Source organism: Lissotriton vulgaris, chromosome 4_1 (genome assembly GCF_964263255.1).
Source record: "Lissotriton vulgaris chromosome 4_1, aLisVul1.2, whole genome shotgun sequence".
Taxonomy (NCBI): domain Eukaryota; kingdom Metazoa; phylum Chordata; class Amphibia; order Caudata; family Salamandridae; genus Lissotriton; species Lissotriton vulgaris.
The window spans coordinates 220,340,177-220,363,605 of NC_141691.1; the positions used below are offsets into that span (position 1 = coordinate 220,340,177).

Consider the following 23,429-nt stretch of genomic DNA (forward strand, 5'->3'; position numbering starts at 1 on the left):
TAGCACCCAATCATCCCTCGATGTTACCGACTGTAGGGCAGAAGGGGAGGTATCATCAGGGGTCCACCAGTCTTCCCGGCCACCCGTCCCGACCCAGTTACAAAGGGATTCCGAAAGCTGCAGAGGGGATCAGCTCATGCTTGGGCTCCCTCTCACTCAAAACCAAGCACTCTGCCTTCAGGATTGTCAAGGCCTGCTATAGGAGTGACTTATAGGTTTATATGTGTGTGTATGTGTATGTATGTATATATATATATATATATATATATATATATATCAAAAGGTTTGGCAAATAAAAGTTCAGTGAACTGTTTCCCTAGGAGTGGCGTCCTTGAGCTCAGGGCATTGTGAATAATATATATATATATATATATATAAATATATATATATATATATAAACTGCGGTGCAAGCCATGGATAGAGGTACCCTGTTAACGTATAGCTTTCACCAAGCACAACACACGCTGTGCCAATGCACTCCAATCCAGTCCTGTCAAATACCGCTTCGAACGCAGGCGTGTACTCCAGGTAAGTATTTATTCAATCATTCCAGCATGATGATTCGAAATATGGAATAAACCCAACGCGTTTCGGCGACACACTCGCCTTGGTCACGGGTGGTTTTGAGCTCCAAATAGATGTTTAAATAAAGTTACATTAACACAACATACCCATGTGACTTCCAAAGTGAAAAATAAACAAAGGACTTGGAACATACGCTATGGCGGCCATCTTAGAGTGGTGTGAAATGTACAGATAAGCAGGTAAATGCTGATTTTAGCGCTAGGTAAACACATCGCATCTTCTCTATTATATTAGCCACAATATGAAGCCAATTGTAACAAATATCCAGTGCATTACATTATGATGTGAAAAAATGCCGCAACCCGAGCCCCATAATTTCATATCTTGGGCAGAATGGAACTCGCATCACAATTCAGTTCATAGATTCTAATCAAATATTTCAATATGTAAACTATATAATATGATAGAGAGCATACTTAGAGGCCACAATTCATATAATTTTGCCTAGCAAGTGCTTCAATGTTAATTCGCATAGAAACCACAGTGGGTGCATGTCGCCTAGTAAGCCATGTATCAAAACCAAGTAGATGAGTCCAATCACAAATACCACAAAGTCACAGACTACTTCCCAGTGGAAGTAGGGCAGCATCCAGATATAGATATAGGTATACTATATCTAAGTAAGGGTTACAGGTACCACCTTACCCAGGCAGCAGTAGCAGACCTGTTGTGCCATTTTGGAAGGCTTCCCAGGGGTGGCATAATACATGCTTCAGCCCCTGGTAGGCCTCTGGGGTACCTATGCCCTTGGTACCTAAGGTACCATATACTAGGAACTCACAAGGGTAACCCAGTAACCACTCTGGAGTACACCTAATGTACAGGCAATCAATTTAGAGAGGAAGCAGCTAGGCTGGGGTCCTGGTTAGCAGGGCCACAGCCAGACTAAAGTTGATAAATCAGTGAAACACAGCAAAAAGTGGGGGTAACCATAGTAAGCAGATCCTACTCTCCTACACAACCCACTCCCCCAAACGCAGGGACATTAAACTAACCTTGACCAGTTGAGTCTTCATGTTCTAAGTGGAGAGTGCATCTGCATTGGCATGGTAAATCTCAGGTGTATGTTCCACTGTAGAGTCCATCCCCTGTAGGGAAATGGACCACCTCAAAAGTTTGGGGTTTTCACCCTTCATCTGTTTTAGCCATAAGAGGGGCTTATGGTCTGTCTGAACTGTGAAGTGAGTGCCAAACAAGTATGGTCTCCGCTTCTTCAGATCACAAACCACAGCCATTGCCTCCCTCTCAATAGGTGACCATCGTCTCTCTCTAAGGGGTCAGCCTCCTGCTAATGAAAGCTACTGGCTGGTCCTGCCCTTCTTCATTCAATTGTGACAGCACATCCCCTACCCAGATGCATCTGTTTGGACAATTAATTCTTTGGAGTAGTTAGGACTTTGCAGAACTGGTGTAGTGCACATGGCCTGCTTCAGGTCATCAAATGCCTTTTGACAGCTGACTGTCCACTGAACTTTCTTAGGCATTCGTTTAGAAGTAAGTCATTCAGGGGTGTCACAGTGGATCCATACTCCTTGACAAATCTTCTGCAGTACCCAGTCAGGCCCAAGAAAGCTCTGACCTGAGTCTGGGTATTAGGAGCAAACCAGTCTGTGATGGTCTGGATTTTGCTCTGCAATGGTTGAACCTGGCCTCCACCTACAAGGTGGCCCAAGTACACAACCTGACTCTGCCCTATCTGGCACTTAGTAGCCTTGATAGTTAGGACTGTCTTCCTCCAAAATATTTTTCAGGTGATCTTCCCAGGTGGAGCTAAAGACAAAAACATCATCTAGATATACTGCACTATAGTTTTCCAGGCCTGTTTGTTCACCAACCTTTGAAATGTGGCAGGTGCATTTTTCAGACCAAAGGGCATTACCACAAATTGATATTGTCTACTAGGGGTTGAAAATGCTGTTTTTGGCTTCGCATCACCAGCTAGTCTGATCTGCCAGTAGCCAGCTGTTAGATCAAATGTGCTCAGAAATTTGGCCGAGGCCCACATATCTATGAGCTCATCTGCTCTGGGTATTGGATGGGCATCAGTCCTAGTGACTGCATTGAGACCCCTGTAGTCTACACAAAACCTCATCTCTCTCTTACCACCCTGGGTGTGAGGTTTGGGTACCAGGACTACTGGACTAGCCCAAGGGCTATATGAGGGTTCAATCACTCCCAGACCCAACATTTTCTGGATTTCTGTCCTGATACAATCCCAGACATGATCAAGTTGCCTGTAAATCTTATTTCTAATAGGCAGACTGTCCCCAGTGTCCACTTCATGAGTGCACCAGGTAGTCTGACTTGGAGTCAGTGAAAACATATGTCTAAACTGATTTAGAACTTGTCTGCAATCAGTTTGCTGCTGATCAGTGAAGCTGCCGGCCAAGGCTACTCCATCAACTGATCCATCATCAGGGTTCTGAGAGAGCAGGTCTGGGAGACTCTCTTCTTCCTGTCCTTCCTCCGTAGCCATGAGCAAGCCCATGTTTGCCCTGTCTGCATATGGTTTCAGTCTGTTGACATTAAGCACCCTATGGGGGCACCTGGGAGTTCCAAGATCTTCCAAATAGTGTAACCCCTCCCTTTTGTTCAACAATTGTGTGGGGTCCACTCCACTTGCCTTGGAGAACTGCTGGGGCCACAGGCTCCAACACCCACACTTTCTGACCTGGCTGGTAAACAGTCAGAATAGCCTATTGGTCATGCCAGGGTTTCTGTAATTCCTGGCTAGCCTCAAGATTTTTAGTTGTCTTTTTCATGTACTCAGCCACCCTGGAGCGGGGATCAAGTGCATAGTCCACAATATCCTGTTTAGGGGGTTTGAGAGGTAACTCCCATCCCTCCTTCACCAGACAAAGTGGTCCTCTGACAGTGTGTCCAAACAGAAGTTCAAATGGGATGTAGCCAATCCCCTTCTGAGGAACCTCCCTATAAGGAAACAAAAGGCAGGGGAGCAGGGTATCTCATCCCCTGCCTGAGCTTTTCTGGGAGACCCTTAATCATACCTTGCACCTCTGTCAGATACTCCCTCCTTAGGGAACCCCACTGTTTTAAACACTCCCAAGAGGGCTCTAGCCACAACAGGTGCTCTTCTGGTCCTAAGTGGAATAACTTCTGGGTACCTAGTGGGATGATCCACTACCACTAGGATAAACTTGTGCCCAGATGCTGTCTGAGGATCCATCGGTACAACAATATCAATCCCCACTCTTTCAAAGGGCACCCTCACCACAGGTAGTGGTATTAGTGGGACCTTTGTAGTGCCACCTGCCTTACCACTGGCTTGACCGGTTACACAGGAGCGGCAAAACTCCTTTGTGTCTTCGGACATGTGGGGCCAGTGAAAGTGAGTGACAATTCTGTCCCAAGTCTTGTTCTGGCCTAGTTGTCCTGCTGGGGGAATATCATGGGCAGTGTCAATAGGAAGCCCCTGAATTTCAGAGGTATGACCAACCTCCTGGCTGCACCAGGCTTGGGATCTCTACTCTCTGAATACAGGAGTCCATCGTCCCAATAAAGTGTATGGGGTACCACTAGCATTCCCAGCAGCAGCCTGCTGTCTGAGGGGTAAAAGAGAAGGGCAGCTCAGCTGCTCCTGACTCAGATCTGCCCTGGAAGGGCTCCCTGTCCCCAAGAACTCAACCTGATCAGGCGCAAGCTCCTCTGGGACAGTTCCTTCTTCAGGCTCACAATCATCCTCCTCAAAAGACTGATCATCATTCTGAGTCGGGGGGAAGGCACTGCCTTAACCCTACTGCTCCTTTTCTTGGAAGGCACCTGGTCCATTATCCAAGAATCCAGGGCCTGTCCAGACTTTCTGACCTGTGACCTAGTCACATCAAACACATGTGCAGGGATCTCCAGCATTGCTGCATGGGTCCTCCACTCCACTTCATACCTGGCTGAAGTCTCTAGACCATTGCCAAGCAAGCATTCAACAGGGAGGTATCCACTGATCACAACCTTCTTAAGACCAGTTACCCCTCCCCAGGAGAAATTAACAACTGCCAGGGCATGAGTGGTCCTGACATTGCTAGCATTGATCACTTGGTAAGTCTCACCAAGTATGATTTTTTCAGGGTTCACAAAGTCTGGTGTCACCATTATGACACTTGCCCCTGTGTCCCTGTAGGCCTCAGCCTTTTTTCTAATTTATCAAAAGCTGTTGTCTGTACTTGCCCAAGTTATTGGGACTCACAGAGGAGGTCATATCCATGCCTCCATCACAGACTAACAGCCAGAGTGGGTACTCTGACTAGGCCAGAGTCCATCTCAGTTCCCCAGGGTTAAGCCTACTACACCCTTCTGCTGAGAACCACCACTTGTAGCTGAACTAGGGGGAACAGTTGCCTTAGGGGCAAAGGTGGCTGGAGTTGTCTCCTTCTTGGTACAGCCACTGGTCCAGTGACCATTCTGTTTACAGACTTGGCACCATGGTTTTCTTGGGCCTTCTTTCTTTTTGGAAGATTGGGGACCCCCACCATTAGAAGGATTTTGTGGACCTTGTGAAGACTTCTAGTTTTTACCCTTCTCCCCACCTTTTTGGTCTTGCTTCTTTTGGTCACCACCTTAGTTCTGTACCTTCTGCTTCACCCTGGTTCTGACCCATTTGTCTGCCTTCTATCCCAATTCTTGGGGAGAGGTCAGATCGGAGTCTACCAGGTGCTGATGCAACAGCTGATTTTCACAGTTATTAAGGATTTGCTCCCTCATGATCAGATTATACAATCCTATCTGAAAGAGACCCGTTAGTGATAGATTCCTTACCTTAGAATATCCCAAGGCGTCAGACTGGATCCGGAAATTTTTGCGTAGCAGTACCCTTGCGCGTCGGTAGGCGTCGTCTGCGGCACCGCGTCCGCCGTCGGCATCATGGCCGCCGCAATGACGTCGTCGGAGTACTTAGACGCCGCATCTGCGTGCTGACGTCAGTTCTTCTTTTTTCCGCGCCAGCAAGCGCAGATCTGGAAAAAGCAGTAACCCTTAGTCAATTTTTGACTAACTTTTTGGATCATTTTTGATAATTTCTCGAAGTCTTACGACTCCGATCGGTGCCATAGGGATGCCTGGATTCAAGCACTGCGAGGATTGCGACCGCACGATTTCGGTTGCGGATCCTCACCACCTGTGTCTCACTTGTCTAGGCATCGACCACGACGACCAGGCCTGCTCCGACTGCCAGGCCCTCTCTTCGAAACCCAGGCGGGAGCGGTCCCGTAGGCGGTCCCGCAGGCGACTCGACCTCCGGCACTCGGCCCGGCGCCGCGAGAGGTCCCGGTCCCACGGGAGGTCGAGGGACAGGTCGCGGGGTCGGAGCCACCACAGCTCCGAGAGTCGGCACCACTCCTCCGGGTCAAAGTCGTCGTCAGGTAAGAAACACAAGAAGTCCAAGAGGCGTCATCGCTCTTCTGACTCCCCCCTCCACCCTTCCCCCCCACCCCCCACGCTCGCGCGACGCGGCCGGGGGGTTCGGGTGACACCACCCACGCGGCTCCGTCGGAGTCGCGGTGGTCGCGTCCAGCCCCACACCCTCCGGTCCCTGGGCGAGACGCGACGCCGGAGGAGATAGAGTGCTTCCTCATGGCCATGTCCCTCTCTCCGACGGGTTCCGCGGGGTCTTCGGGCCCACCGGGCCCGTCTGGGGCCCCTAGCGGGTCGGGGGCTTGGGCCGGAAGCTGTCGGGTGCTTAGGCCCCGATGCCACCGACGCCTTCGGGCCCGGCGCCGCAGGTCCCCACAGTCCCGACACCGCCGGCGCCGCAGGGCCCAGCGGTCCCAACGCCGCCGCCGACTTCGGGCCCGGCGCCGCGGGACCCCACTGGAACCGATTCGGGATCTGGGTCGTCCCCGGTGGACCTTACGACCCCCCAGGCGTCGGTCCATCAGATCTCACCTCCGGCGCCGTCCTCGGGCGGCGCCGTCCCCGATGCCTCCTTCGCTCCAGTTCCGACGTCGGAACGGCGCCGCTTTCGACGGCGCTTGGGGAGTTTTACTTCAATGAACCGGCCCATTGGTTGACAACCCTGAATTTCAGGAGATATGTGATGAGGAGTATTGGGAGGGGTCAGAGGACCCTCTGACCCGAGAGTGTCGGCCTCTAGAAGACTGGACAGGGGACCTTGGGGATGCCAGTTGTCTGGATACCTCTCCAGACACTGGTTTTGTCTTGCCTCCTACCGTGGCTTCGGAGGAAGGGGCAACATACGGTGTGGTGTTGATGAGGGCTGCCAAGGCCTTGAGCCTTGAGCTCCCCGTCGCGGCCTTGAGGACTAACCTCCTCACTGAGGTCCTTAAACCGCAGTCATGCCCCTCTGAGCCTCTGCTGCCGTTTAATGAGGCCTTGACCGACGTTCTTTTGGGCACTTGGTCCAGGCCCGCTACGGGTTCGCCCGTAGATAGGAACGTGGCCAGACGCCACCGCCCGGCCGACCCAGCTTTTCTGTCCACCCACCCCACCCCAGAGAGCCTGGTCATCCAGGCATCCACTTCCCAGACCGCATTCCCGTCGGCTCCGCCGGACAGGGAATCCAAGAGGTTCGAGATGTACGGTAAAAAGGTCTTCTCCTCCCTTAGTCTGGGACTGCGGTCTTCCAACACCGCTTGCCTCTTGGGCCGCTACACCCACTCTCTGTGGGATACGGTTGCGGAAGTGCTACCAGAGTGTCCGTTGGAGGTACGGGACAAACTCATCCCATGTGGAGGGCCGGGATGCAGCCAGACATTCTATCCGGTGTGGGCTGGATACCACCGACTCACTAGGTAGAGCGATGGCAACGACGGTGGCAATTAGACACCACGCCTAGTTGAGGTCCGCCAACTTTTCGGCTGATGTCCAAAACACTTTGATGGACATGCCGTTTGATGGCCGTCACCTTTTTAGCGACAAGGCAGACCATGCGCTTGAGCGCTTTAAGGACTCCAGGCCTACGGCCAAGTCCTTGGGCCTCTCGGCCCGCGCCAGCAAACGGGTGCCTTTCGCTTCTTTCGTGGCCAAGGAAGGGGCGCCCCCACACGTGCTGCCAGCCACACGCCGCAGACTACCATCCAGCGCGGTGGCGGCCGTGGAAATCGCTGTGGAGGCGGTCGGGGACAACGGCGAGGCCAGTCCACACCCTCCCCCGCAGCATCCGCCTCTAAACCCTCCTAGTGCTTTTCGGCCCATGTGACGCCAGTGGGGGGCAGGGTCCGCCATCACCACTCTCACTGGCGCACTGTCACTTCGGACAGGTGGGTGCTGCAGATCGTCCGGAGGGGCTCCTCCCTCCCCTTCGAGACGACCCCTCAAGCCATGCCACCGCAACACCACCGCGTATCGGGGGACCATTTGCGGCTTCTGCAGGAGGAAGTTTCGGCCCTCTGGACCAAGGGGGCCATCGAGCGCGTTCCTGGGCCATAAGTAGGACGTGGTTGCTGCTCCCACTACTTTCTGGTACCCAAGACGGGCAAAGGGAGCCTACGCCCTATCTTGGACCTACGGAACGTCAACGGCTTCCTCCGGAAGGAGATGTTCAAGATGCTGACTCTGGCTCAGGTCTTAGCTGCCCTGGACCCAGGAGACTGGATGGTAGCGTTGGACTTGCAGGACGCTTATTTCCACATCCCCGTCCTGCCGGCCCACCGGCGTTACCTACGGTTCACGGTAGGCCACGAGCACTTTCAGTTTACCGTGCTCCCCTTCGGCCTTACAAGCTCCCCACGGGTGTTCACGAAAATGATGGCGGTGGTCGCAGCTCATCTGCGCAGGTTAGGGGTGTCAGTCTTCCCCTACCTCGACGACTGGTTGTTGAAGGCGGGCTCGCCCCAAGCAGTCGTCAGCCACCTCCAGACTACGGCTGATCTCCTGCACCTGCTGGGGTTCTCCATCAACGTGCTGAAGTCGCACCTGTGTCCCTCTCAGAAACTCCTCTTCATCGGAGCGGTTCTGGACTTGGCGCAGTTTCGGGTTTATCCTCCCGAACAGCGGGTTCGGGATACTCAGGCTATGATTCCGATCTTTCAGCCTTTTTCCTGAGTCTCGGTCAGGTTGACGCTGCGGCTTCTGGGGCTGATGGCCTCCTGCATCCTTCTGGTGCATCACGCCCGGTGGCGGATGCGGGCTCTGCAGTGGGACCTGAAGTTTCAGTGGGCCCAGCATCAGGGCAAGTTGTCCGACCATGTCTTGATCTCGGAGGGCACCGCAAGACAGTTGCAGTGGTGGCTCACGGACCACGATTGGGTCAGTGGCAGATCCCTCTCCCTACCCCACCGGGAGCACGTAGTTGTGACGGACGCGTTCCTTCTGGGCTGGGGGGGGCCACATGGGAGAGGCGGAGATCAGAGGCTTCTGGTCTCCGGCGGAGTCCCGGCTCCACATCAACCTTCTGGAGCTGCGGGCGTTCCGGCTTGCACTGAATGCATTCCTCCCCTCTGTCCCGGGGAGTGTAGTGCAGGTGTACACGGACAACACTACCACCATGTGGTACTGCAACAAACAGGGCGGGGTGGGGTCGTGGACCCTATGCCAGGAGGCGCTGCGCCTCTGGCAGTGGCTGGAACATCAGGGAGTGACCCTGGTTGTTCAACACATGGTAGGTTCCCTGAACGCCAGGGCGGAAGAACTCAGCCGCCGGTGCATGATGGATCACGAATGGCGTCTGAACTCGGACGTGGTGCAAGGTCTCTTTCAGCAGTGGGGAGAGCTTTGGTTAGATCTATTCGCCACAGAAGAGAACGCGCAATGTCATCAGTTCTGCGCGTTGGAGTTTGTAAGGCGGCACTCGCTCTGAGACACTTTTCGCCGCGAGTGGAGTTGCGGTCTGTTGTACGCCTTTCTGCCTATACCACTTCTGCCCAGAGTGCTGAAGAAGATCAGGCGCGACTGGGCCCAGGTTATCCTTGTGGCTCTGGACTGGGCATGAAGATACTGGTATCCGAGCTACTCAGCATGTCAGTCGATCCCCCGATTCGTCTGCCTCTTCAGGAGGACCTTCTGTGGCAGCAGCAGGGGACGGTCCTCCATCCGAACCTGTCCAGTCTCCACCTACGAGCTTGGAGATTGAGCGGCGACAGTTGAGGCCATTTGACTTTTCTCCCGAAGTCTGTAATGTCATTCTGGCTGCCAGGCGTCCCTCCACAAAGTCTGTATAAGCCTGCAGGTGGAACAGATTTGTGGCATGGTGCACAGCAAAGGCTGTGGATCCACTCAATGCCCCTCTTTCTGAGGTTCTCCTCTTCCTTCTTTCTCTTGCCCAGCAGGGCTCTTCTCTGGGCACTCTAAAGGGCTACCTTTCTGCCCTTTCCGCCTTCTTAAGGCTACCTGATCAGCCTTTCTTGTTCAAGTCCCCGATTGTAAATAGGTTTTTGAAGGGCATCACACGCATGTTTCCTCCAGTCCCTTTCGTGATGCCCCAGTGGCACTTGAATCTTGTGCTTACCTACCTAATGTGTGCTCCCTTTGAGCCGCTCCAGAACTGTCCTCTCAGTCTTCTTACCTTGAAGACTGCTTTCCTGGTTGCCATCACCTCTTCCAGGAGTGTGAGTGAACTCCAGGCTCTTTCTTCTACACCTCCTTTCCTCTCTGTTCATCCGGATCCAGTCTGACGCCTGGGAATATTCCAAGGTAAGGAATCTATCACTAACTAATGTCTCTTACAGATATATCGTTACACAAGTAGTATCTTGTGCAATTAGGGCATAAAGCACTGTCGCTGGTATTGGGTGCTGGATGTAATTTGGTCAATATGCGGGTGAAGTGCTAGAAGTTCAAAGATGCCATTCAAACATAGTGAGGCAAATGTTGCAGTCACACACACCAACCATTTTAGGAGTGTCCGGTATACTAACGTTGAGATCTTCATAAAGTGCATTACATGAAGACCGGTGGAGTCCACCAAGAAGTATGTTATTTGAAGTACTCCCATAACTCACAAATACACAAACCCCAGAAGCATTGTTAAACTGCCAAGATGCATATATCTTGTGGGTCTACCCAGAAGAAAACAAAAGGATCAATCTCTTGATGCACTGTGAAGCAAGAAATTAGTTACTTAACTGTATCTCCAGTTCTCAATCATTGGGATCTTGCATATATGTATATGCTTGAATCATTTCCTGTCGTTAAGCTGGGAATCCCGGTCACTTTAAATAGCATTAAACTGTGATAAAATGGCTATAGGCGTCGGCAGCAATGTTCATTTAGAGGTACATCCATCTCATCTGAAGCTATTTGAATTTCCAGAGGTGGAAGTGCTAAGCTCTCCTACTCCCGCTAGAGGCCACCACAAATCATATTTCATAGCACATAGTGTGAGTAGAGTACACAAATGAACCTCTGACTGGGTAGGAGGGAGGGTCAAAACTGGAGAACTGGAGTTTCTTGCAAATAATGTATTCGTTCTCCAGCAATATATCTCTCATATATTCAGATGATTGAATCAGAACAATAAGCAGTACATAATCTTATCAAAGCAGGAAGCAGGCTCACCTTTAATAAAAGTTTACGGAAGAATGCCTGCCCCACTGCGTAGTCGGCTGCGCTGTCCAGATACAGGCTGTATCTGAAAGAAACAGGTTAGTGTTAGATTCCTTACCTTTAGAATATCCCCAGGCGCCAGACTGGATCCGGAAAGTTTTGCAGAGCAGTACCCCTGCACGTCGGTAGGCGTCGTCTGCGGCTCCACGTCCGTCGTGGTCGCCGGGATGACGTCGGGGTACTTAGACGCCGCACTCGCGCGCTGACGTCAGTTCTTTTTTCCGCGCCAGCAAGCCCAGATCCGGGAAGAGCAGTACTCCTAGTGACTTTTTGACTAACTTTTTCGATCTATTTTGGATCTTCTCAAGTCTATTCTAGACTCCGGTACCGATGGCCTTCTATGCACATGTTCACCAGACATTACTGCCTGGATAGTCAAGTCCGGAGGGGATGGCTATTTTGCCCGTTATGTCCTCCAGGACTTGCTGGTGTAACTTGGTTCGCAGTCCCTCCTCCGTGGCTGGTATTGCTGGGGTATCTATTCTAAGGTAAGGAATCTATAACTAATAGTCTTTTTCAGATGTACAAGTTACTTAACTTCGGTAACGATGTAACTGTAAGAGACATATATTAGTTATAGATTACTTACCACCCCTCCCAGCTCTGCAAACTGACTTCTAGGGATAGGGACTCCCTTGCAGGGCCCTAGTGTGGTGCACCAGTGGTCAGTGTCTTTGAGGGCTCTGTGCTTTTTGCGTGGAAAGTCATGTCAGAACTGACGTCAGCACACAGGGATGGCATCTAAGTAGGCACCGCAACGTCATCCCGGCGACCATGATACCAACGACGGACGCGGAGCGAACCGATGCGCATGGGTACTGCTATAGTAAAAATCTCCGGATCCAGTCTGATGCCTGGAGATAATTCTAAGGTAAGGAATCTTTAACTAATATATGTCTCTTACAGATACATCGTTAACGAAGGTAAGTAACTTGTTTTATAGGAACAAAGTAATAAAAAGGGAATAATGAAGCCTTATGTGCAACTGCCTAGCGAGTCCTCCCCTCCCACAAACACGTAGATTGCATAATAGTAGCACCCCTGACACGCAGTACTCAGATCAATCCTGGACTGGAAAGAACACTAAAGAATAACTGCCCTGCTGCTCCCTGGACCCAACAATGAGAGCCTGCTTAAAAATCTTGACTGCACCTACTGCATCCACAAAGAAGACTGTCCCCGATGTGCCAACTCATGGGACAGAGCTCTACTTGTCCCAGGACTGAAGTAGTAACTTTAAGGGCTAGTTAGGTGCCCTCCTGTTAAATTTCAAGACCACCAAAAGCTAAGCAACCCAGCACTTCTCAAGGGACAAGTAGCAGAGGAATGTCTGACCACCACTGGATGCCGAAGTCCCTGCTGGGTGACTGTGTGTTGACCTTCTCAAGATGTCCGTGGGAAGTCGAAGTTGATCCTGATGCGCATAAAGAACATAATTTGCTTACCTGTTAATGTTACTGCCATTTGTAAAGCGCACTGTTACCCTACGGGTGTCCTGGCGCTGAAAGATAAAATGTCCTACCGTGGTCTAAGCAGAAGAGAAGGCCGAATTAACTGTTCTGGAACAGCCATGTCTTAAGGGCTTTCCTAAACTTCAGATGATTAATTATGTCCCTGAGATGAAGCGGCAAGTCATTCCAAGCCTTAGCTGCTCCGACCATAAAATGTCTGCCTCCCCAGTTGGATTTTCTAACCAAGGGCACCCGAACCAGTTTCGCTACAGACGAGCGCAGGGTTCTCCTCGGCACATACCAATGGAGGTTCTTTCTAAGATACAGAGGGCCGTGACCATGGAGAAATTTGTGGACTATGCACAGAGCCTTGAAGCTAACTCGCTTCTTTACGGGTAACCAGTGCAGTTTCTTTAGCTCCGCTGATATTGAAGCATATTTAGATGTTTTAGTCAGTAATCTGGCTGCCGCGTTCTGCAAGAGCTGAAGCTTTTTCAAAGAACCTTCCTGTATGTTTAAGTTAAGACTGTTGCAATAGTCCAATTTGGACATGACTAGGGCAGTGATAACAGTTTTCTGACTATCCGTTGGAAGCAGCGGGAGAATTGTTTTGCAGGATCTAAAAAGAAAGGATGTGGATGAAACCACTGCATTAACCTGGTCCTTCAGACAACGTTTATTATTGATATAAACTCCCAAGTTCTTAACCTTCCTCACGGGTTGAGGGAAAGGGCCCATTTTGTCCGGCCACCAACTAGGTGACCAGAAATTTGCATTGTTGCCAAACAGAACCACCTCCGTCTTACTCAAATTGAGCTTAAGACAATTTTGATTCATCCAGCAACCTACAGCTGTTAAACAGTCCTGGAACCGGGTGACCGTATCATGTAACCTGTCTGGGAGCAGCGACACAATGATTTGTGTGTCATCAGCGTAAGATGTTAAGTTGAACCCAAAGAATTCCATCAGAGGCGCCAGTTGAACGACATAAACTTTAAAAAGAGTAGGACTAATAGAAGATCCCTGAGGGACCCCACATGGAAATGAGAACGGTTTAGATGTAAACCTCCCCAAGGCAACCGCCTGGACCCTTTCCGAAAGAAAGGATTTGAGCAGCATCCAGGCCGCCCATTCTACCCCGATCTCTCGCAGCCTGTCCATCAGTAGGCTGTGATGGACAGTGTCAAAGGCCGCAGAGAGATCCAACATAATCAGAGCAGCGTAGCCTCCCTGATCTAAACTGGTTCTGATTTCGTCAGTGGATTTAAGGAGGGCGGATTCCGTACTATGCCCACCCCGGAAACCGTGTTGAGTAGGGTCTAGACTCTGAGAGGCTTCTAGGAATACACTAAGTTGAGTGTTCATAATCTTTTCAATTAATTTGGCCGGTAACGGAAGTCTAGAGATTGGTCTAAAACTGTTGGAATCCTTGGGATCGAGATTGGATTTCTTCAGTAGGGGCATTATAGATGCACTTTACCCGATCTTGGGATAATAGCCTTCCTCAAACATTGCGTTGAAAGTAGGTGTTAAATGGAGGGCAACTGGTTCGGCCACTAATTTGAGAGTAGATAGTGGGAAGGGGTCAGTAGGTGAGCCCGATTTGGCCGACATGATCATTTTAAAAATCTCCTGGACTGAGACTGGAAGGAACTTATCAAATTGGACGGACGCGTGAGCTGATAAAGATAAATCTTAATTGGCTGAAAGGTGGAGCTTAGTCGTGGAACCTGACAGCGAGCTAAAAATAGTGTCCACCTTGCTATAAAAAAATTCGGCAATGGACTCACACAACTCTTGGCTAGCCACAATAGGAGGGGGGGGGCAGGATGAGCCAAGTCTGCGACCGCTCTAAACAATTCCCTTGTCGAATTATTCACCTGGTTGATTTTATTTACAAAAAAATCCTCTTTTGTTTTTGCTAACAGCAGTTTGTATTGAGCCAGGGTCTGTTTATATTATGTTCTCGCTGTTACATTATATTCTTTTCTCCAAGCTCTTTCTAAGCTTTTGCCGAGCAATTTTTTGTTTCTGAGCTCTTAGGAGTACTAAGGAGAGGAGGGGGGGGCAACCTGTTAGAGTGTCTGGGTTTATACGGAGCCAGTTTATCACCAGCAGATTCAAGCCAGTTATTGAACGTTGTAGTTGCCATGTCAAGATTTAAGGGCTGCAAAGGTAATGAAGAAGATAAACGGTCAGCAAGGTCATTTGTTTTTATCTTATTCCAGGCTTTACAGTAAATGGGCTTCGTTATAGGTTTTTTAAATGTTCCTATCTGGTAAAGCTGCACTTAACAGCACAGCCTTGTGGTCTGACCAGACCAGTGGGAGCAGCTCTAAAAACTCCAGCTTGGCGTTGTTAGAAAGGATGCCATCCAACAAGTGTCCAGCTTTTTGAGTAGCCCCCCTAACTTTCTGTGTGAGACCTACACTATTCATAAGATCCAGCAGGCCAGATGTATCTGGGTCACCATCGCTTTCCAGATGAAAGTTAAAATCGCCTAACAAAGTATATGAGTCTGAGCATAATTTGTTTTCCCGCAGATTACACGCTTGAGAAAAAATCTGTTCCTTGGACCTGGCGGCCTATAGATGAGGGTCGCTTTAAAAGAATTCTGATGCGAAAGCTGGATTCAGAATTCCAGCGCTTCACAGTCCTCCCTGGTGGAATTAGCAAAGGATACACTAAGCGACCTTAAATAAATTACTGCTAGCCCGCCACCCTTTTTATGGGGTGTTAGAAAGGCGACTTTAGGGGGGAGGGCAGGGGCTCCCTGCCAGACCACCCTAAGTCTCACCCCTCCTCGGAGAACTGGCCGAGCGCGGTCGAGAGGCCTCCGAGTGAGGTTCCTCTCTTAGGATCGTACAGGTCGAACACTACACCACCACAGACGGACACCACACAAGGATAGGTTCTCAAAGTCTTTATCTGTAAACTAGGCAGGTTTATCTTAGCAATACAATACACGGGCATCGAGGGATCCTCAAGTCTCTGGTAGCTGGGGGGATAGGGTAGCGGGTCAGTCTTGGTACCAGTCGGGTACGGGAATACCCTGCGCTCAGCTCTCAATCCTCGAGCCGGGGGGGTTACTTAGAGTCGGGCCGCGGTAGCGCCAGCAGGGCTCCGGAGATGTTCTCAGCGAGGTTGGGCCGCGTCAGCGCCAGCAGGGCTCCAAAGATGGTTTCAGCGAGGTTGGACCGCGGCAGCGCCAGCAGGTCTCCAAAAATAGTCTCAGCGAGGATGGGCCGCGGCAGCGCCAGCAGGGCTCCAAAGATGGTTTAAGCGAGGATGGACCGCGGCAGCGCCAGCATGTCTCCAAAGATGGTTTCAGCGAGGTTGGACCGCGGCAGCGCCAGCATGTCTCCAAAGATAGTCTCAGAGAGGTTGGACCGTGGCAGCGCCAGCAGGTCTCAAATGAGTTCCTCTCGGTATCTCTCGACTCCAGGATACAACTGCCAACCCATTCCAGGGCTGCCCCAGATATAGGTCTGAAGTTCTTTGATGTCCGACCCTCGCACCTGGGGGCCAGAGGGGCCGTGATTAGAGCGACCAGACACTCAGCAGGGGAGTGGAGCCAGCCCCCAGGGAGGCCGGAGGGCGATCGAAACCCGGCGTCCGGGGGCGGTTGAAGGCCCATCGAAACTCTGGTCCTCTGTGAGGTGCCAAGTGGCCGATTTACCACCTGGGCGGATCTTGGTGCCTCTATGTCGGGCCTGCATTGGGGCCGCGGCCGAGGTCAGGCCGAGGCCACGAGGCCTGGATGAGGGAAGCCCAAGATGGAGTCGAGGCCTGTGAGGGTGGCCCTAGATAGGTATCGGGCCCGTAGTGTGGGCGAGTCGGAGTCGCCATGTCCTTATTGGGGGAGAGCGGGGGTCGCCCGTGGTGGCGACCCTCATGTAGGGTTGGAGAGGGTCTCTTCAGCCAGGAGGACAGAGGCGATGTTGGCCAGGGTCCGCCAGGCGGGGGGAGCGGGACCACGCCACGAGGCCGGTTCCAACATGGGGGTCTATTTAAGGGTTGCACTATATAGTTAAGTGGGGTCGCTTTTACCAGATCCGGACGCTTGATCTGTCCAGGACTCTGTAATAAAAGCGATGCTAATTTGTTCATCCTCAATTAAGGTGGCACAGTCAATACTGTGTTTTACCAAGGATCTAGCGTTTACCAAGACACATTTGAACACCTTAGTGTCCACCTGCTTCTGTGCTCTATAGTTGTTGGCCATGTCCATCCTACTATGAAAAATGACTTCCGGTAATTGGATTTTACAGCCCTAACAGACTAAAGTGCCCTTAGGGAGCTCTGTGCTGGGGATGATACAGATACAATTCTGTTGAGGAAACGAGGTATTAAGACTAAGAAGCTTACCGCAGGAATAAGGCTCCAGTCGTCATCAGCCCGGCTTGCTTGAATCCAGGTGACGTACTGGCATGGAAATAAACAGAATGAATAAAGTTTACAATTACATGTTCAACACCACCCTTCTCTTTTTCTATACAGCACCTATTTCATCAACAATTCATCAAACCAAGGTGCTGCTGATATACAAATCACCTCTTCCCACTCTGAGACACTGCTGCGTCATAGCTACCGCGCGCTGAATGGCACTGCACTCCCTCGTGTTCAGCACTACGACACTTGCCTCACATTCCATCATCTACTGCGTCATTTGCCGGTTCTAACAACAACACAAAGTTCCCAGCTCACACTGATTCAAAGTTAGTCAAACAAACAAGCCACACGTGGCGCAAAGCCGTGGCAAACCTGGTACTAATGAGGTAAGAATACCAAGGCTCACCAATGAACTGCAGAAGGGTTCTTGTGTGCAACATCAAACTAACTTTTAAAAAAATGTAATTCAAACACCGTGGTCAAAATGTTGTCCTTTATTATTTATTGTTACACAATAAGTACTGCCCCCAAAGCAGCAGCTATTTCAAGCAGGCACACAGCCCCGAATGTTTTCATTTTTTAGATCTGATGCTTACAGTGCCTCCTAATTAAACCTCTACATCCAAAACGTGTAATTAACAATACTGCTTTACAGAGCTATTTGGTAATGGAAAGAGCTGTTTCTAGAGACCCTAAAGGAGAAACGTCCTACACCTTAGCACTTTCTAAAACCTCATTTATTCGCAGGACAGATGAAAAAATGTTTGTGCAAGAACGTGAATCATGACTTTTCTACCTTTACTGATGGCTGTTGGTTTGGCTTTCAAGAAGCTCCACCACCCCAGTTGTTTACTGATGAAGCTTTCATCAGAGTGATGTTTGCCCTTGAAGAAGTGGACCCACTTAGTCAGCGTTAAAACACCACATCTGAGGTTTTCCCATCAAGGGGTGTTCCATCAAGAAGATGTATATCTTTGAGACCTGTTGAGGAGATCATTCAATGTCATTTTGGGGGCTTAATGGCATCGAAACAAATGTACAACTTGCTAAGAGCAATGCGGCTGTGTGTACACCCCTGTGAGTTTGTGCTTGGAACACTCGGATGCTAAATTAATGTTAATGACGGCAGCTTGATCATCATTAACGTGGTGAATGAATGAATGAATAATTGAGAGAGATTTCATAGCAGGTATTCTATCAAACAGGTACTGAGCATCTAAGCTGTTCAACTCCCCTTGAAATCCTTTTGGCATACATTAAAAGACTAATCTTTGTTAATCAAAAGGAATATCACATGATGCTCTATCCCAGGAGACTGGTAGTCCTTAAAACTAAGTACCGTCAAAGCAAGCCCAAGCTGCCTGGCACATGCAGAACAGCCGAGCAGAGTGGCCCAGTTCCATGCACTGTGCAACAGACGCTCACAAACACCCCCAAATAAACACCCACACACTGTAAGATAGACATGTGCTTTAAAAAAATGAGCGCCCAAGGTGTCACGCATCAATTCCCACTCATTGTCACTAGAAGATGCCTCAAACGTAGAAAATCGTGCACTCCATAAAACAGAACCTCCTGAGCTGTGTGTGGAGGGTTCACAGACCCGGCAGTTACATTTTCACCCATCGTTTGTCTAACTCTATATTACTGCCAACTTTGCTTAGCATAAGCAACAGCTAACCATTCACAAACAATGTTTATATACCAATTGCAAATTAAAGAAAGAAAATTAATGCAAAGCATTGCCATTTACAATGCCAGTAACTCAAACTTTAATGCTGCAAGACCTATTGCATTGCAAATGCTTGTTATGAATTGATCTTTCCATTCCTAGACATCATTTTTTACACATGCTTAGTTGTCACACCCATCTCAAGAACTGTCACTACAAATATAATGGCCACACAATGGGGAATGGTTTCACAGATGCCCCACCCCCCTACCCTTTTGAGGAGGGCCCTCCTAGTCAAACAAATACTACAAAGACCAAGGTTATTAGCCTTTTGGGTGCCCTTGACACAAATTCCTCTCATCTTCCTTTTTGTTTAGCATGCTTACAACCTGCTCACTTATCATGATATAGCCTGAAAATCAAAAGGGAGAAAGTCCCGACATAGAGAATTGGGTTGTAAGCTTGATACGCCTGAGGCACACCTTTTTATTTAAAAGTGTTCGCACTCACCAAACAGGTGTTTGGTGACATGCTTCATCATAGAGGTTCCCATTACTGCTGTATTGGAGATGTGCTGCATCACTTACATACAAGGGAGCTCGATTACAGGAGTGAGGGATAGCGTTGTAGGGGATCACCAAGCAAAGATTAGCGATTTTAAAATTCCTTCCAATTGGGGTTTGTCTCAACGCAGTTTAGGGAAATAAAAGAAGCCCTGGGTACCTGTTTGACAGGAACCCAGGGCACACTCAGTCAAAGTACATCAACAATTTTGCAAAAAGTGGGGGCAACCATGCAGAAAGAGTTCCCACAAGGATACCAAGCCCAGTACAATGGAGACTACCATCCTGTGCAGCATAGGCATATGAATACTTACACTCACTGTTCCGCTTGCGTCACAGTAAACCCCCCCTATCCACTGCATTCTGTAAGTGTACACTCTGTACATATTCACTACCCAATGGTGGCAGAGGACGCCTGTCATGGGAATTTTAATGGACATTTTATAGGTGTACAGTAGGTAGGCAGTCCACCCACCGGGTTACAAGTAAAAATCTTTGCCCCGGACAAGATATCATAGTACCTATAACAGTCAGTCTGACACAGACTTTTGAAACAGGGCAGGAGCCTCCACCAGGAACGGAGATTGACTTTTGATGACATCGAAGATAAAAGCCCAACTCTGTCTCAGGTGGACCCTGAATAGGGCTAAAATGATTTTTAGCTCACTGAGGCCAGAAACACAAAGGGATCCAGAAATGCACAAAGGCGGAGCAATACAGCTCCACAAAGCTGAGCAAAAGATTGTTGGACAGAGCTGTCGAACAATGTTAAGTACTGAAGGATACAAGCAAGCGATAACATACTGCAATTCCAGCTCAGTATAACAGTGGCTTCTTGTCAATGCTCAAATAACCCACTTCATAAGCCACAGAGGAATTCATGGGATGACCACATTAAAATAACATTCCATGCACCCAAAATATACTCCTGTTGCATGAACACTTTGAAGCTTGAATTGATGTGGATGCTTTGCAGTATATGGACTCTAGCTGTTCTATGGGCTTCCATCACCCAAACCCTACCCTACAGATAAAATTTTATGAGCTTCTTTCTTTTAATCCTCCACAAACAAGCAGATCTCCTAACTCAAACATCGCTTGTGTGGGCCACCTGATATCTTTGCACGGCCACTTAGTTATGAGCTTTTATTACACCTTGAACAGTCAGACTAGTTTTAATCCCTTGCACATGCTGACTTTCCAGCTCCTATAAGGCTCTGTATTATCCCAGGGCATTTAGTATTTTTGTAACATCCTCAAGGATATAGGAGATACACTCAGTTCCATTTCTTTCTGTTAGCTTGTTGAGGTAGGACTGATTGGGCAGTACCTGCTGGTGCTTCAAATCCCTGCCCCTTTCCAGAGTACCCCTGTTAAGACCTTGTTTCTCCCTTGAAATATCAAACAATTATTGCAAGTTTGCAGGTCTGCAACTGCCACCAGCAGAAAGAACTTTGATGAGCTGTGTTTGCCCATGAACATTGATGAAAATATCTAATGGTATTACCTCTGGAAGCCTGATAGTTATATAGGGTATTATAGTCTCATGGTACATGTAGTTTGAAAGCATGCTTGTTATTTAATATTACCTCAGTAGTTCCTGGTGTACACATACAGAAATAACTTTTCTACATGTTAATGTCGAAAAAAGTTTTGAAACCCTTCCAACCGATTTAGGTAGCATGCATAGCTACTCCATGTAATCATTCACTATTTAGTTCCTGGGCTCTTATTCGAAAACCCAGTGCTACTAGGTATGTTAGATTAATTAGTTGATTGAAAGCAAATCATTATGAATATTATGCATTTTTCTATTCTGGGTGTTCTCCTGTTTGAGTTGCATGTGCCCGTCAATAAATCAAAAGTGAAATGGTGGATTAATAGGCCACCCTTTTAGTTTATATTCTGTTTTTACAATGTGATAATCAAGCTTGTGTGAGTATATATTCACAGTATTTTATCGAAATGCTAACTGCTTTATTTTACTTTAGTTTGTTATGGATTTCAAAGAGTTTCTAGAAGGTTGACAGCTATGTCTCATTTAGTGGTTTTCAAAAGAGCACAGTCTTGCAAAATGAAAATAAATGTAGGGGCAACAGGCCACTTTCTGTTAACTGTTTATGGTAAGAGATTTTAACTGCAGTGTGTTAAGGTTATGAGATCCAAACGCAGTGTAGGGAGGGAGGGAGGGTGTATTCATGCTAGGCAACCCTGGAACAAGTCATACAAAACTATCTCTGTTTCCTCTGATGGTTACTGAGCCAGGAGGCTCTTGACCTTAGTCGACATTTTAATGCAGCTGATCTCGTAAGACGAGAATAGCTGACCTTTCTATTTCGTTCAACATAAGCCTTTTTTATTCATACAGTCGCTGAAATTTGAAAAAGGTTTTATTTACTGCTGTTAGTTAGGCTAGAATTTAGAGGTAGCAAAAAGAGAGTAGTATTGATATAAACGTATCATTGATCCCGTTGGAGTTTTTCCTCTTATTCACCCTTTTAGTAAACGCTGCTGCCATTTTATTTGTCTTCATTGTGGTTACATCACATATCATGTGCATTAGACTAGGAGTTTGATTTTAAAATAAATCTTTAAAATGCATATACCTTTGTGCAATAGTCATTAAGATAAATACATTATCTGGCCTCTCACATGGCTTCTAATCGCAGGAAGTACAACAAGCACATCAAGAACAAAAATACACGTTCTTCTGCACCACGCTAGACAGTGCAAAAAAACAGACCGAAGGAGCTCTTTAACATCATCAGGCAACAAACCTCCAAGCCCGCTACATCCTCAGTGCCTGCTTCCAAACATATAGCAGCACATCTGGGGCGTATGATAATGCTCTCAAACCCCCTACCAAACCCTGGCTACTCTTACACCCCATTCTGGAAGCAGATAGTCAAATGTATCTCCACCTCGAATCCCTCATCTCACGTCCTAGACCCTTTACCCCCCCTCAAACTGACCAAAAAGCTGAAAATCTCCCTAGCCCAGCTCTGGTGCAAGATCATAAACAGCTCCCTGAGAGGCGGAGTTGCTACTGACTGCCTCGAAGTTGGACAAGTCACGCCACTGCTGAAAAACCTGACCTTGACACAAAGGTACCTGAATAACTTTAGACCTGTCTCCAACCTACCTCTTCTATTTAAAATCCTGGAAAGATGCCTGCTCCAACAACTAACCCAACACATGGATAGTATCAACCTCCTTGACTCACATCAGTTTGGTTTCAGAAAAGGCTGCAGCACTGAAACCGCTATCCTCAACGACATTGATGATGTCCACAAATCTTTTCATTCGGACCATTGCTGCCTCCTCATTCTCCTAGACCTATCAGCAGTATTTGACACAGTCAATCACAAACTTCTCCTTAAGATCCTTCAAGAAAGTGTCCGACTTGACGAGGTGGTCCTCCACTGGTTCTCCTCCTCCTCCTTCTTACACAACCGCACCCAAAGAATCAAAATAAAAAACTTTACGTCTGACCTACACCCAGTCAGCAGGGGAGTCCCCCAAGGTTCAGTGCTCTCCCTGCAACTTCTCAACATTTACATGGAACCCCTCACCACCCTACTCAATAAAGCCAACATTCCCTTCCATCTGTATGCGGACGATACTCATACTTGGAATCCTCCTCCATCAAGGACAGTCAAAGACTTAATGACACATTGAGAGAAGTCCAACACTGGCTGTCAAGTAACCGCCTCAAAGTTAATCAAGACAAACGGAAATACTCCTCATCTAGAACAAAGAGAACCCCCAAATTGCGGAATGGCTAATAGCTATTGATGCTCTCAACGGGAACCTCACCCTGGCCGACTCTGTAAAATCACTAGGTATAACGCTTCACCCAAAATTTGACACGACCAAACACATTAAGAACTCAGCTAAGACTGCCTTCCTTAACTTGAAGCTACTGAACAAAATAAAACCTTTCACCCTGCCCAATGATCTCAAACAAGCCGCCCAAGCACTGGTGTTGTCAAGACTAGACTATAGGAATGCAGTACTCTCAGCAATAGCAAAATCACATCTTGCTTGCCTCAAAACAACGCACAATGCGGCAGCCAGAATGGTTACTGGCATCAAGAAATTTGATCACATTTCACCTGCAATCAGAAACCTAAATTGGCTCCCAGTTGAAATGCGGGCGAGCTTTAGAACAGCCTGCCTCATGCACAAAGACTTGCACACCGGCAAACCAGAATATCTGGCTTCCAAACTCAAAAAAGCTGGTCAGACAAGGAA

The 23,429-nt window shown here is 48.6% G+C and overlaps 1 protein-coding gene across 1 annotated transcript in view; it reads left to right on the plus strand.

The window, feature by feature from the left end:
* The window catches only part of CUL4B (cullin 4B), a 938,104-nt gene that overhangs the window by 565,064 nt on the left and 349,611 nt on the right, over positions 1-23,429 (plus strand). The gene's annotated exons all lie outside the window — the stretch shown is intronic.